General features: G+C 40.0%; 1 pseudogene; it reads right to left on the bottom strand.

Annotated features, from left to right (window-relative positions):
• Window positions 1-9,779: 9,779 nt before the first annotated feature.
• LOC130070359 (uncharacterized protein K02A2.6-like) lies at window positions 9,780-10,861 on the bottom strand (annotated as a pseudogene).
• Window positions 10,862-12,078: the final 1,217 nt, after the last annotated feature.

The following is a 12,078-nucleotide window of genomic DNA, read 5'->3' on the forward strand; positions in this document are numbered from 1 at the left end:
TGTTTTTATTTTATTTTATGCAGCACTGCACGTAGCCTATATGCCTACAAGGCACAACAAACCTGGTGTTCATTATATATATACAGGTCCTTCTCAAAAAATTAGCATATTGTGATAAAGGTCATTATTTTCCATAATGTAATGATAAAAATTAAACTTTCATATATTTTAGATTCATTGCACACCAACAGAAATATTTCAGGTCTTTTATTGTTTTAATACTGATGATTTTGGCATACAGCTCATGAAAACCCAAAATTCCTGTCTCAAAAAATGAGCATATTTCATCCGACCAATAAAAGAAGTGTTTTTAATGCAAAAAAAAAAAAAGTCAACCTTCAAATAATTATGTTCAGTTGTGCACTCAATAGTCAATACTTGGTCGGGAATCCTTTTGCAGAAATGACTGCTTCAATGCGGCGTGGCATGGAGGCAATCAGCCTGTGGCACTGCTGAGGTGTTATGGAGGCCCAGGATGCTTCGATAGCGGCCTTAAGCTCATCCAGAGTGTTGGGTCTGCGTCTCTCAACTTTCTCTTCACAATATCCCACAGATTCTCTATGGGGTTCAGGTCAGGAGAGTTGGCAGGCCAATTGAGCACAGTAATACCATGGTCAGTAAACCATTTACCAGTGGTTTTGGCACTGTGAACAGGTGCCAGGTCGTGCTAAAAAATGAAATCTTCATCTCCATAAAGCTTTTCAGCAGATGGAAGCATGAAGTGCTCCAAAATCTCCTGATAGCTAGCTGCATTGACCCTGCCCTTGATAAAACACAGTGCACCAACACCAGCAGCTGACATGGCACCCCAGACCATCACTGACTGTGGGTACTTGACACTGGACTTCAGGCATTTTGGCATTTCCTTCTCCCCAGTCTTCCTCCAGACTCTGGCACCTTGATTTCCGAATGACATTCAAAACTGAGCAACAGTCCAGTGCTGCTTCTCTGTAGCCCAGGTCAGGCGCTTCTGCCGCTGTTTCTGGTTCAAAAGTGGCTTGACCTGGGGAATGCGGCACCTGTAGCCCATTTCCTGCACACGCCTGTGCACGGTGGCTCTGGATGTTTCTACTCCAGACTCAGTCCACTGCTTCCGCAGGTCCCCCAAGGTCTGGAATCGGTCCTTCTCCACAATCTTCCTCAGGGTCCGGTCACCTCTTCTCGTTGTGCAGCGTTTTTTGCCACACTTTTTCCTTCCCACAGACTTCCCACTGAGGTGCCTTGATACAGCACTCTGGGAACAGCCTATTTGTTCAGAAATGTCTTTCTGTCTTACCCTCTTGCTTGAGGGTGTCAATGATGGCCTTCTGGACAGCAGTCAGGTCGGCAGTCTTACCCATGATTGCGGTTTTGAGTAATGAAACAGGCTGGGAGTTTTTAAAAGCCTCAGGAATCTTTTGCAGGTGTTTAGAGTTAATTAGTTGATTCAGATGATTAGGTTAATAGCTCGTTTAGAGACCCTTTTCATGATATGCTAATTTTTTTGAGACAGGAATTTTGGGTTTTCATCAGCTGTATGCCAAAATCATCAGTATTAAAACAATAAAAGACCTGAAATATTTCAGTTGGTGTGCAATGAATCTAAAATATATGAAAGTTTAATTTTTATCATTACATTATGGAAAATAATGAACTTTATCACAATATGCTAATTTTTTGAGAAGGACCTGTATATATATGTGTGTGTGTATTTTGTAAATTTTAAAAAGCAATTTTAACCAGAAAGATCTAAAATGTATTCCCAAAATCGTGCAGCCCAATAGTTTCTCTGGAAATCAGCATGTTCACAGATGGTGTTTTTTTATTTTTATTTTTTCATACAGGGACCAGATGCCCCACTGATGAGTCCTGCTGACTTCAACATTCACATGAGTCTCTGTACATGAACATGGTAAAGTGAACAATCAAACACCTTGGAAATGACAGGTATGTACTATGTTTCAATGGCACAAAGGTGTGTAACTGTTCAAGTCTCTGTCTTTAGATCTGTCTCTGTTCAATAATGTGTTTTTTTGTCATTTGTTGTATATCTTTGGATTATGTTGTGTTGTAAATAAATCCAAACAATTACAAAGCCATTATTTTTTTAAGTCTTTCCTCATTTTTTGTGCAAGGCTCCTCGTAATGATAGCACCTTATAGGGCCATTAGGGGAGGGTCTTTGTCTTTCTCAGGTGTGAAACACATCAATATTAATGGGTGGTTCACGCCTACTCGCATAAAGATTTCTTACACAAAACATGTCTTTCAAATTTTAAATCATTATAATATTTTATCTGAATGAGTAGGCAGGATGATTTTCACATAGTTTTGGAGCAAATATTATAGGCTATGTGATACAATTTTCAAAAGTCTTGTGAAGAAATAATCAGAATGGGTTTCATGACCTTATTTCAGTGACAATTTTTTTTTGCATAAACGTAATTATCTTAAAACTACAAACTTTTGCATACATGCTGCTGACATATTATTGTAGCAGAGTTTGTGCTGAATACAGTGTAATCAGACTTTAGCCATGAAAATGTCACAAGTATCAGAAATAAGCACAAATGTCAGAGCATGTCAGAACCTTAGTAACCTTTCCCCTTAACATCCGGCATCCATAGGGGAGGCACTGAACATTGGGTCTCTCTATACGCAGACGATCTGTTGCTATATCTCCAGGACCCTGTAGACTGTGCTGATGAGGTTATGCACCTGCTTGAAACCTTAGGCTCTTTTTCTGGTTACAAATTGAATTTTACAAAAAGTGAATGTTTCCCCATAAACAATGCGGCTAGGAAAATTCCTAAAAGCGCTCTACCCTTTCATTTGTCTTTTATGGGGTTTCGTTATTTAGGGGTAAACATTTCTCACTCTTTCAGTTTTCTTTTTAAGAAAAAATTCACTAACTTGGTCGAACAAATTAAACTCAATTTAAAACGTTGGGGCAGCCTTCCCCTCTCTAGGAAGAGTAGTAGGAAGAGTGGAGACTATTAAAATGAATGTTCTTCCACGACTTTTATTTCTCTTTCAATCCTCTCCCTCTTTTACCTAAATCTTTTTTCAACTGTCTTGATAAAACAGTCTCCTCTTTTATTTGGGCAGGTAATATTCCCAAAGTAAACAAAACTATTCTTCAACGCCGTAAAAGCGATGGTGGTTTAGCTCTGCCAATTTTTTTATTTTATTACTGGACTGCTAATATTTCCAAGATTTCATTATGGTATAATGCTCCAGAGGTTAACTGGTGTACACTAGAAGCTGCTACTTGTACATCTTCTTCCCTTCCAACACTAGTCTTTGCTCCTCTATCTCTCCAACCCTCTAGCTATACTAGAAATCCCATTGTGTTAACTTTACAAATTTGAAAACAATATCGACAACATTTTCATTTGAAATCACTCTCTGTTTTCAGCCCTATTTGCAACAATCACTTGTTTTTGCCATCTGCTATTGATCACACTTTTAATAGATGGCATGATAAAGGCATTGTTTGTTTCTCAGATCTTTTCATTGATACTTATTTTGCTACTTTCAACGACCTCTTATCCAAATATAATTTACATACTACAAGCTTATTCAGGTATTTTCAACTTCGTAATTTTACAATAACTCAAAAATCCCTCATTGAGAATTTACTGTCAGCCCCTATAAATGGTAACTGTATCTCTTCTATTTATTAGGGCCCAAGCCCTGAAAGGGCGAAGACCCTATTGTTTTCCTTAGGATACATGTAAAAAAAAAATTCTAACGACTATTCAGGCACTTTTGGGGCCCTTAACATGCTCAAAAACTCTTGAAACTTTGCACACGGGTCAGAACCCGCGGCCATCAGGGCCGGGCTGAAGCTGGTACCCGGGCGTGGCAGGGGGTTCGACAGCGCCCCCTGGAACGGGGTCCGAAAACTTGGTCCATAAATCAAACACGTTTGCATGTAATAATATGAAACTCAGTACACATATAGATCTCATCGGTTCATATATCCTTCATACTCTTACTTTTTACCCCAGCCCAACAGGAAGTCGGCTATTTAGGGTTGTTTGGAAAACGCATGCAATGGAATTTGAAATACTCCTCCTAGAGAATTCAAACACACGGCACAAAACTCGGTCAACATGAAGTCAAGACATTGAGGATGAAAAATTGCCAGGGGATTTTTGATATCTCGAACGGTTTGGCCCATGGCGAGGAAACGAAATTATGGCGCGAAAAGAGAAACAGGAAGTGTGTTATAACTTCTTTATACATTAACTGATCTTGGTGAAACTTCAGCAGTGTGTTCGTTGTAAGAGGCCGGTCACATGGATGTGACTATTGTGAGTCAAAGTTATAGCGCCACCAACTGGCAGCAGGAAGTGTGTCCCTTTCAAAATGCTTTGAAATAACCCTCTTATTTTTACCCGATTTGCTTCAAACTTTATGTGTATAATGTAAACACACGGCAGATGTAGACCTGTGAAAATATTATTGATATCTTAGATACTGTTGCCGTGGCAACGCATCAAACTTTAATATTCTTGTTTGATGCTTTTGAGACTCTTAGCATGCTTGAAATTGCATAAAACTCGACAGACACATTACATTTATTAGCCAGTAGACATGTGCAAAGTTTAGAAACGGGCGTGGTGAGGGCTCAGTAGCGCCACCTTTTGTCAAAAGTGGGGGGATTAGTTTTATCTACAGTTACAAAAATCGGTATGTATATTGTTCTCCTCGAGCCGGACAACTTTCTAATTTACAGTCATTAGCTCCGACCAACAGGAAGTCAGATATTTTGGTTTGAATATGGTGAGCCTCTCTCTGAGCCTACGTCTCTGTATGGCAAGCCCTTTTAACATTTAAAAGCTTAGTTTGACTATCCGGAATTAACATTGTAGATCTCAACAACGTCTTTCTGACAAGTCGTAATTATATTTTGGATAGTTTGTATTATCATTTAAGACATCTGTAACGTAATTGACCTATGGCTAAGCCACGCCCCCAAACGCGATGAGCCAATCACAGTGCGCATAGCTAACCCAATAAAATGAAAGTTACAGATATCAAATTTCAGATATCTCTAATCAAAATGAATTTCAAGATATCTATAACTTGATAATAGATATCTACAATTAAATGGTAAATGGTAAATGGACTGCATTTATATAGCGCTTTCACAGACCCAATGGCCACCAAAGCGCTTTACATATTGCCTCACATTCACCCATTCACACACCGACGGCGGTGTCAGCCATGCAAGGCGCCATCCAGCTCGTTGGGAGCAGCTGGGGTTAGGTGTCTTGCTCATGTACACCTCGACACTTGGTCAGGTGGAACTGGGGATTGAACCACCAACCTTCCGGTTTGTAGACAACCTACATGAACCACTGAGCCACTGTCGCCCCTGTTTATGACTATCCCTAACTCCAGTTTGAGATATCTACAATGCCATTCTGACTAGTCATAATTTAAATGTATTTAAATGTATTGTTTGCTTTAAATTAAATTAAGATTGTATGTTTGGTAATTGAACCTAAATTAATTTGAAATTTATGTGCTATATTTCAGATCAATATATTTGTTTTCCTTCATTTTAATCAACACTAACTTTATTCTCATCTAAATTATAAATAACTTATTTCTGTATAAAATAAAAAATCCCGAATAATCCAGACCAACCAGAGCGCGCTATTCCTACAACATCATCAGTGCTGAAGCGGAACTACCAGAGCCGTTCGGCGGATAGCGAGCAGATGCAGCATATGTGTTGTAACGAGGGAGGGTCAGGCCAGGGGGATCCATTTGCAGCTTTTTATTAAGAAATGGCAAACAGGGCAGAACAGAAAAGGCAGAGACAAACCAGGTTGACAGGCAAAGGGCAAAGACCTCCAGATAAATACTGGGCTTCTGGATTTACACATTTAAGTGCTGCAAAACAGATTGACCTATGACATCCTATGACATTAAAAATGATTCTAAATTTAAATTATCTCATATATGTGGCTATTGTGATTCACGATCATAGGCCCTGTCCAAAATGGTACACTTCATATGAATTTTCGGTCTTGTGTACTTATTTCATGTGTCCGTTAAATCCATGAGACCGTAGGGCGACAGTGAAAGCGGGGTTACGTTTTTGCACGTCGTGCACAGTAACCCTAAAGGCACCGGGGTGGCAGTGCCACCGGCTTGTTTATATATATATATATATATATATAAATATAGCTGCGAGCAGCGATGAAGGGCCAAAGCCGGCGGCACCGCCACTCCGGTGCCTTTAGTTAACTAAAGGCTCCGGGGTTGCGGTGCCACCGGCTTGGGCCCGCAATCGCTGCTCGCAGCTATATTTTCATGTTGCTTTCATCTAGAACTTCATCTCTCTCCTGTCTGAAGTCAACATGGTAGAAAGAGTAGGAGCTCAGCCTTTCTGAAGAGCTTTGGTCCGAGGCCCTTGTTAAAGTTAACTCTACTTCTACATGTGCCTGGTGAAGTTTGATTCAGTTAAAAGTTTTGCATCGATCTCACTTTACCAAAGCTAGACTCCACAAATTGTTCCCAGAAACAGATGATTCTTGTATCAGGTGCTCCTTTTCCTCAGCTGATCATGTACATACATTTTTCACTTGCCCCAAACTGGCCTCATACTGGGCTTCCTTTTTTGACTTTCTTTCAGGGGCTTTGCATATTTCTCTCCCTCCATGTCCTATTGTTGCCATCTTTGATGTGTCTGTTTTCTCTTCTCTTTTCACAAAACAACAAGCAGATGTTATAGCGTTTGCCTCGCTGGTTGCTAGAAGATGTATTTTGCTACATTGGAAGTGTCTAACTCCACCCCCAACTAACTCTTGGTTAAAAGATCTTATGTCATTCCTTTCTCTTGAAAAACGTAAGTACACTACCCAGGGTTCAACTGTTAAATTCTATAAAACTTGGAACCCCATTCTAAATTTCTTTGATTCTCTGACCTCACTAGATTTTGATTAAGTTTGTACAGTGTGTGAGCATGTTGACATTTATGTATAGTATGGTTGTGTGCACATGCATGTAGGTATACTTATGTACTTATGTTCATGTATTATTGTTATTACTATATACATTTCATGTATTATTGTTATTATTATAGATATTGCAGTGTCTTGTGTGGGGGTGGGGGGTGGAGGTGTTCGTCTAGTTCTTGTCTGAATTCACCCTTCTTTTTTTCTCTCTTCTTCCTACTGTTTTGTCTATCATTCAGAGTAAAATGTGGGGATTAAAAAAAGTGCAGATAATGTTCCCTTGACTGTATTGCTCTGTTTTTTTTTTTTTTTTTTTTACTGTCTGTGAAATAATAAAACTTGTGGAATTAACTTAGGAGCCGCTAACACGACACTGTTCTAACAGAAAAACCCTAACACGCTCTGGCCCGCTCATTCGCACAACAACAGTGCCTGGTGTCTCGAGAATGCAAACCTTGAAATAGGTTCAAAGGTGCAAGCCTTAAAAAACAACAACTTTTTTTTCCTAGGATGGTAGGGGAAGACTCATAAATGGTATTAACCCCAGTGACGGGTAGGTTTAGGGACGGGGTTGGGGTCGGTCATATATTTATATATACAGTAATGTAACATTAAGTCAACGGCATTGATAAACACGCTGAAAAGCGATTATGCGTGTTGATTGCACGCCAAAAATGGAAATTCGAATTGGCGTGTCATACATACGCCATTTCATGAGATCAGTCTGCTATAGGTATGCGCGTTTGAATATATATGTGCGCAGGCGTGTAGTCTTTCTTTAGAAATTGACCTCAACAAATTACTTGGCTGGCCTTAAAAAATTATAATATATAATTATTTATCGCTTCTGTGTAGCCATGTGAACTGGAATTATTTTGATGACGCTTTATCTGTATAGAGGTAAAGGATGTAAAGGGAAGGGAAGGAGGCCTTCTCAGGGGAGAGACCAGTTGACAATTCAGGACTGCTTTGTTGTCATGTCCAGGCACAGATCCTTCATCAGATCTGGATATGGCTTGGATCTGGCAGACTGCGGTAAACCTCGGGATAAAGAGAGAGACTAATATTAGCGTAGACGCCATTCTTCTTACGATGTAACGAGTACATCAGGATTTATGGGAAGTGTTCCCAGTTCCTGCTGACCTAATCTATGCAGCCTAACATTGAATTATAGAAGTCTATAATGTGTTATGTGTATGCTAGGTCAAAGAGATGTGTTTTTAGTCTAGATTTAAACTGACAGAGTGTCTCTGCTTCCTGGACAATGTTAGGAAGTCTGTTCCAAAGTTTTGGTGCTAAATAGGAAAAGGATCTACCGCCAGCAGTCAATTTTGATATTCTCGGTATTATCAACTGGCCGTAATTTTGAGATTGCAATAGACGTGAAGGACTATAATGCGTTAAGAGGTCGCTCAAGTACTGGGGAGCTAAACCATTTAGTGCTTTGTAAGTAATCAGTAATATTTTAAAATTTATACGATGTTTAATAGGGAGCAAATGCAGTGTTGACAGAACCGGGCTAATATGGTCATACTTCCTGGTTCTGGTAAGAACTAATTGTTCCGCATTTTTGTCATTGAGAGCATATGACGTAATTTAGATATATTTTTAAGATGGAAAAATTAGGTTTTACAGATACTAGACATGTGACTTTCAAATGAAAAATTGGTATCAATGTAGCTCCCTCAGTAGTCAACACGAAACACGAGGTCTTGTTTAAAATACGGGGTTTATTTCTCCAACATATGTCAACCCTCAACCCGTGAGAACTGGGTTGGAAGAGAGAAAAATAAAAGGATAATATAAATACAATGCCTTGAATACAAATTGTGACGTTATTGTTACACACTAGATAACACAAGCATTCACACAAAACATATTACGTAAAAACAGATACAAAAGAACATACCTCGTAGGCTGCTTTCTACTAAGAGGGGCTAAATCTTTAACGTCTTCCTTGCCTCAGATAATACGCATCTAGATGTGTTTTATATTCTTAATATTAACCTAGCCCGGAGAGCTCGTCATGCTATGCTTTTAGCGCTTCACTTGCAGGTGTTTTGTCCTATTAGTTACGTGCGGACACAAAATCGGCGCTAATTAGTTCCGCTTCTACGATCTATTATTTTTCAGGTAGGAACCAAAAAACAGTAACAAACCCAACTAAAACTGTGAGGCAGTTACAAAGAGCACACCCAGGTTCCTAACAGACGACGAAGACTAGACAGAGCAGCCTCTCCGGTCCTGTCTTTGAATGTCCCTCATCCAGATTAATCTTCTGATTAGTCTGTTCAATCTTGACACTCGTGTTTTGTGTGTCTGTTCTCTGTGGTCCTCCAGGCACAGTCTTGAGATGATTCCGATTTCTCCTTACAACAGTTCCATTTTCCAGCTTGACCGTTGTTATGAATAAAGCGTTGTTACTTTAAGACATAAGTAATGGGTGGAGTCATGTGATGATGACGAAGTGATGTGCTGATAACAGCAGAGCCCATCTCTGCATTCGGCTTGCTGCCAGAGAGGGAATACCTGTGTGTGGCTCAAGAATTGTGGTTAAAGGCCGGTGATCAGTTAGCAGTATAAACTGCCTGCCATACAGATACTGGTGAAATTTTCAAACACCAAAAATGATTCCCAAAGCTTCTCGCTCAATTTGCGCATACTTGCTCTCTGCTTTGTTCAGCGTGCGTGAGGCAAATGCTATTGGCCTTTCTTCTCCCGAAGGCATGATGTGGGAAATCACAGCTCCCACCCCATAAGATGACGCATCAGGGGCTAACTGCAGGGGGAGCTTTTGGGTTAAAATGGGTTAGCACATCGGACTTCACCAGAGCTTTCTTAGCTTCTTGAAAAGTGGTCTCGCATTGCTGTGTCCATTCCCATGACTGTGTAGTGGTTTCAACAGTGTGGCTAATCCACTGATGAATCGTCCAGAGTAATTTAGAAGACCTATGAACAAGCGGAGCTGGCTGGTGTTCTGTGGTGCTGGAGCCTCTAGTATGGCTCTTACTTTTGAAGGTGCCTTGTGCAGTCCATCAGCATCGATCACATGACCAAGATATTTAACTGACTGCTTGAAAAACTCACATTTGTCTTTTCTCACTCTTAAACCATATTCCTTTAGGGGCTGGAGTGTACCATCCAGATTACTCAGATGCTCCGCTTCGGTTTTTCCTGTTACCAAGATGTCATCTAAGTAGCACTGCACCCCCAACAGGTAACTTAACACCTGGTCCATGGCCCTCTGGAAAAGCGAAGGGGCCAATGTGATACCAAAGGGAAGACGCTAGTATCTGAAAAGCCCCTTGTGTGTGACAATTGTCAGTAACTCCTTAGAGTTCTCATCGACTTTCATTTGTAGGTAGGCTTGACTCAAATCAAGTTTGCTGAACCGCTTCCCCCCTGCCAAGCCAGCAAACAGATCATCAATGAGGGGAAGTGGATACTGGTCAGGAGACAGTATAGGGTTTACTGTGACTTTAAAATCACCACAAATCGAATGGAACCATCCTTTTTAAGCACGGGTACTATAGGCGTAGCCCACTCACTGTTACTCACTGGTATGATGACTCCACTGGTTACCAGATCTTCCAGAGCGGTCTCAACTTTTGATCTGATAGCATATGGCACAGAACAGGCTTTGCAACACTTTGCCTTACTATCAGGCTTAATGTCGAGCTTGGCTGTAATGTCTTTCATCATGCCCAGTTCATCCTTGAAAACATCAGTATGTTTTTCTAGAACATCCCTGAGCTCCGTGTTACCCTTTGACACCATCCGCACGGTCGGCCAGTCCAGTTTCATTGTTTCCAGCCATTCTCGACCAAGTAAAGCTGGGTATTTCCCTTTTACGCCATACAGTGGCAGCGTTGCTGATTGACCATTTAATTCCACTTCCACATCCATTACCCTCTAATAGTCACAGGCTCCCCCGTATATGTTTTCAACACTATCTTGGTTGGCTTTAAGTAGACATGTTTTAGGGCAGGGGTCGGCAAGTAAGGTTGGCATCGGGCCAAAAAAAATTTTTTACACTAGATGGCGGGCCAGAACATAGTCAATGGATAATTTAAGAAATTAATTGATGAAAAATGCAACTAGAATGTTAGTGAGCTGTTACTCTGTGTTAAATACTGTAGTAGGACAGTCAGTGTGGCAGTGTCCGGGTTTTATACTGGATACATTAATAAAGCAGTAGGGATGAGTCACGATTTTCGAATATTCGATTTGTTGATTTAATTATAGAATATCGAATAGGTCGTGGGATTATTGTCTAAAAAAATTCCCATGTTTTCGGTGCTGATTCGGTGGTGACGCCGTGTTCATGTAACCAGAGGGTGACGCTGCCAATAACGCAAAAGCTGTCACAAGGAACCGGCAAAAGTAATGATTATGAATGTTTCAAATATAGCAAGGAGACATTTTAATTGTTTATAAGTGTCTTGTGTCGGCTCAGTCGGCTGCAATAGTGACCGCAGTAGTTAACGCGCCTATAGAGAGAAATGCACATTTCATATGGATTACATAAGCAGAGAGTAGTCGGTTTCTTTTCGTTTTGAATTGTTTCGTTTAAAATTAGACATTTTTAAGCTTTCTATATATTTTCGTGTCTGTGAGGCAGCTTAAACGCTGAGTTTCGGTTCATTTATGAGACGAGCTCCAGTTCACGAGCAATGCAATCTCGCCGGCGCCTCCATGTCCGATTATATTGTCTGCTATATTTGCTTTTATTAAATACAGGCAATTGGTTGATAAAACATTGATTAAAAATAAGATACAAATGATACAAAACGAAATTAAATTTTTAGATAGGCTTTCTACAAAACAAAACTTAATGAAGTGGTCAAAATCATGTCTGACCCACATGTCTCCCGATATATTGCGGCATCTTGCAACACATCCTGCCTTGCTAAAACACACATGTGGGAGATGCGGAATGGATAAAAATAACTAAAAAAATAAAAGAGGACTTGAATAAGCCCATTAATGGCATTTTTGAGTCATGCTCTTAACGAACTATGTTTTATTTCCTCTTTCCATATTGTGAATAAATGTGTATCATTTTAATTTGCTTGTTACACAATGGAGTCTAACTTATTGTAATAATTATTTGACGTAGACTA

This window comes from Rhinichthys klamathensis, unplaced genomic scaffold (genome assembly GCF_029890125.1).
Source record: "Rhinichthys klamathensis goyatoka isolate OS25496 unplaced genomic scaffold, OSU_Roscu_1.1 h1tg000404l_1, whole genome shotgun sequence".
In the NCBI taxonomy this organism is placed as follows: domain Eukaryota; kingdom Metazoa; phylum Chordata; class Actinopteri; order Cypriniformes; family Leuciscidae; genus Rhinichthys; species Rhinichthys klamathensis.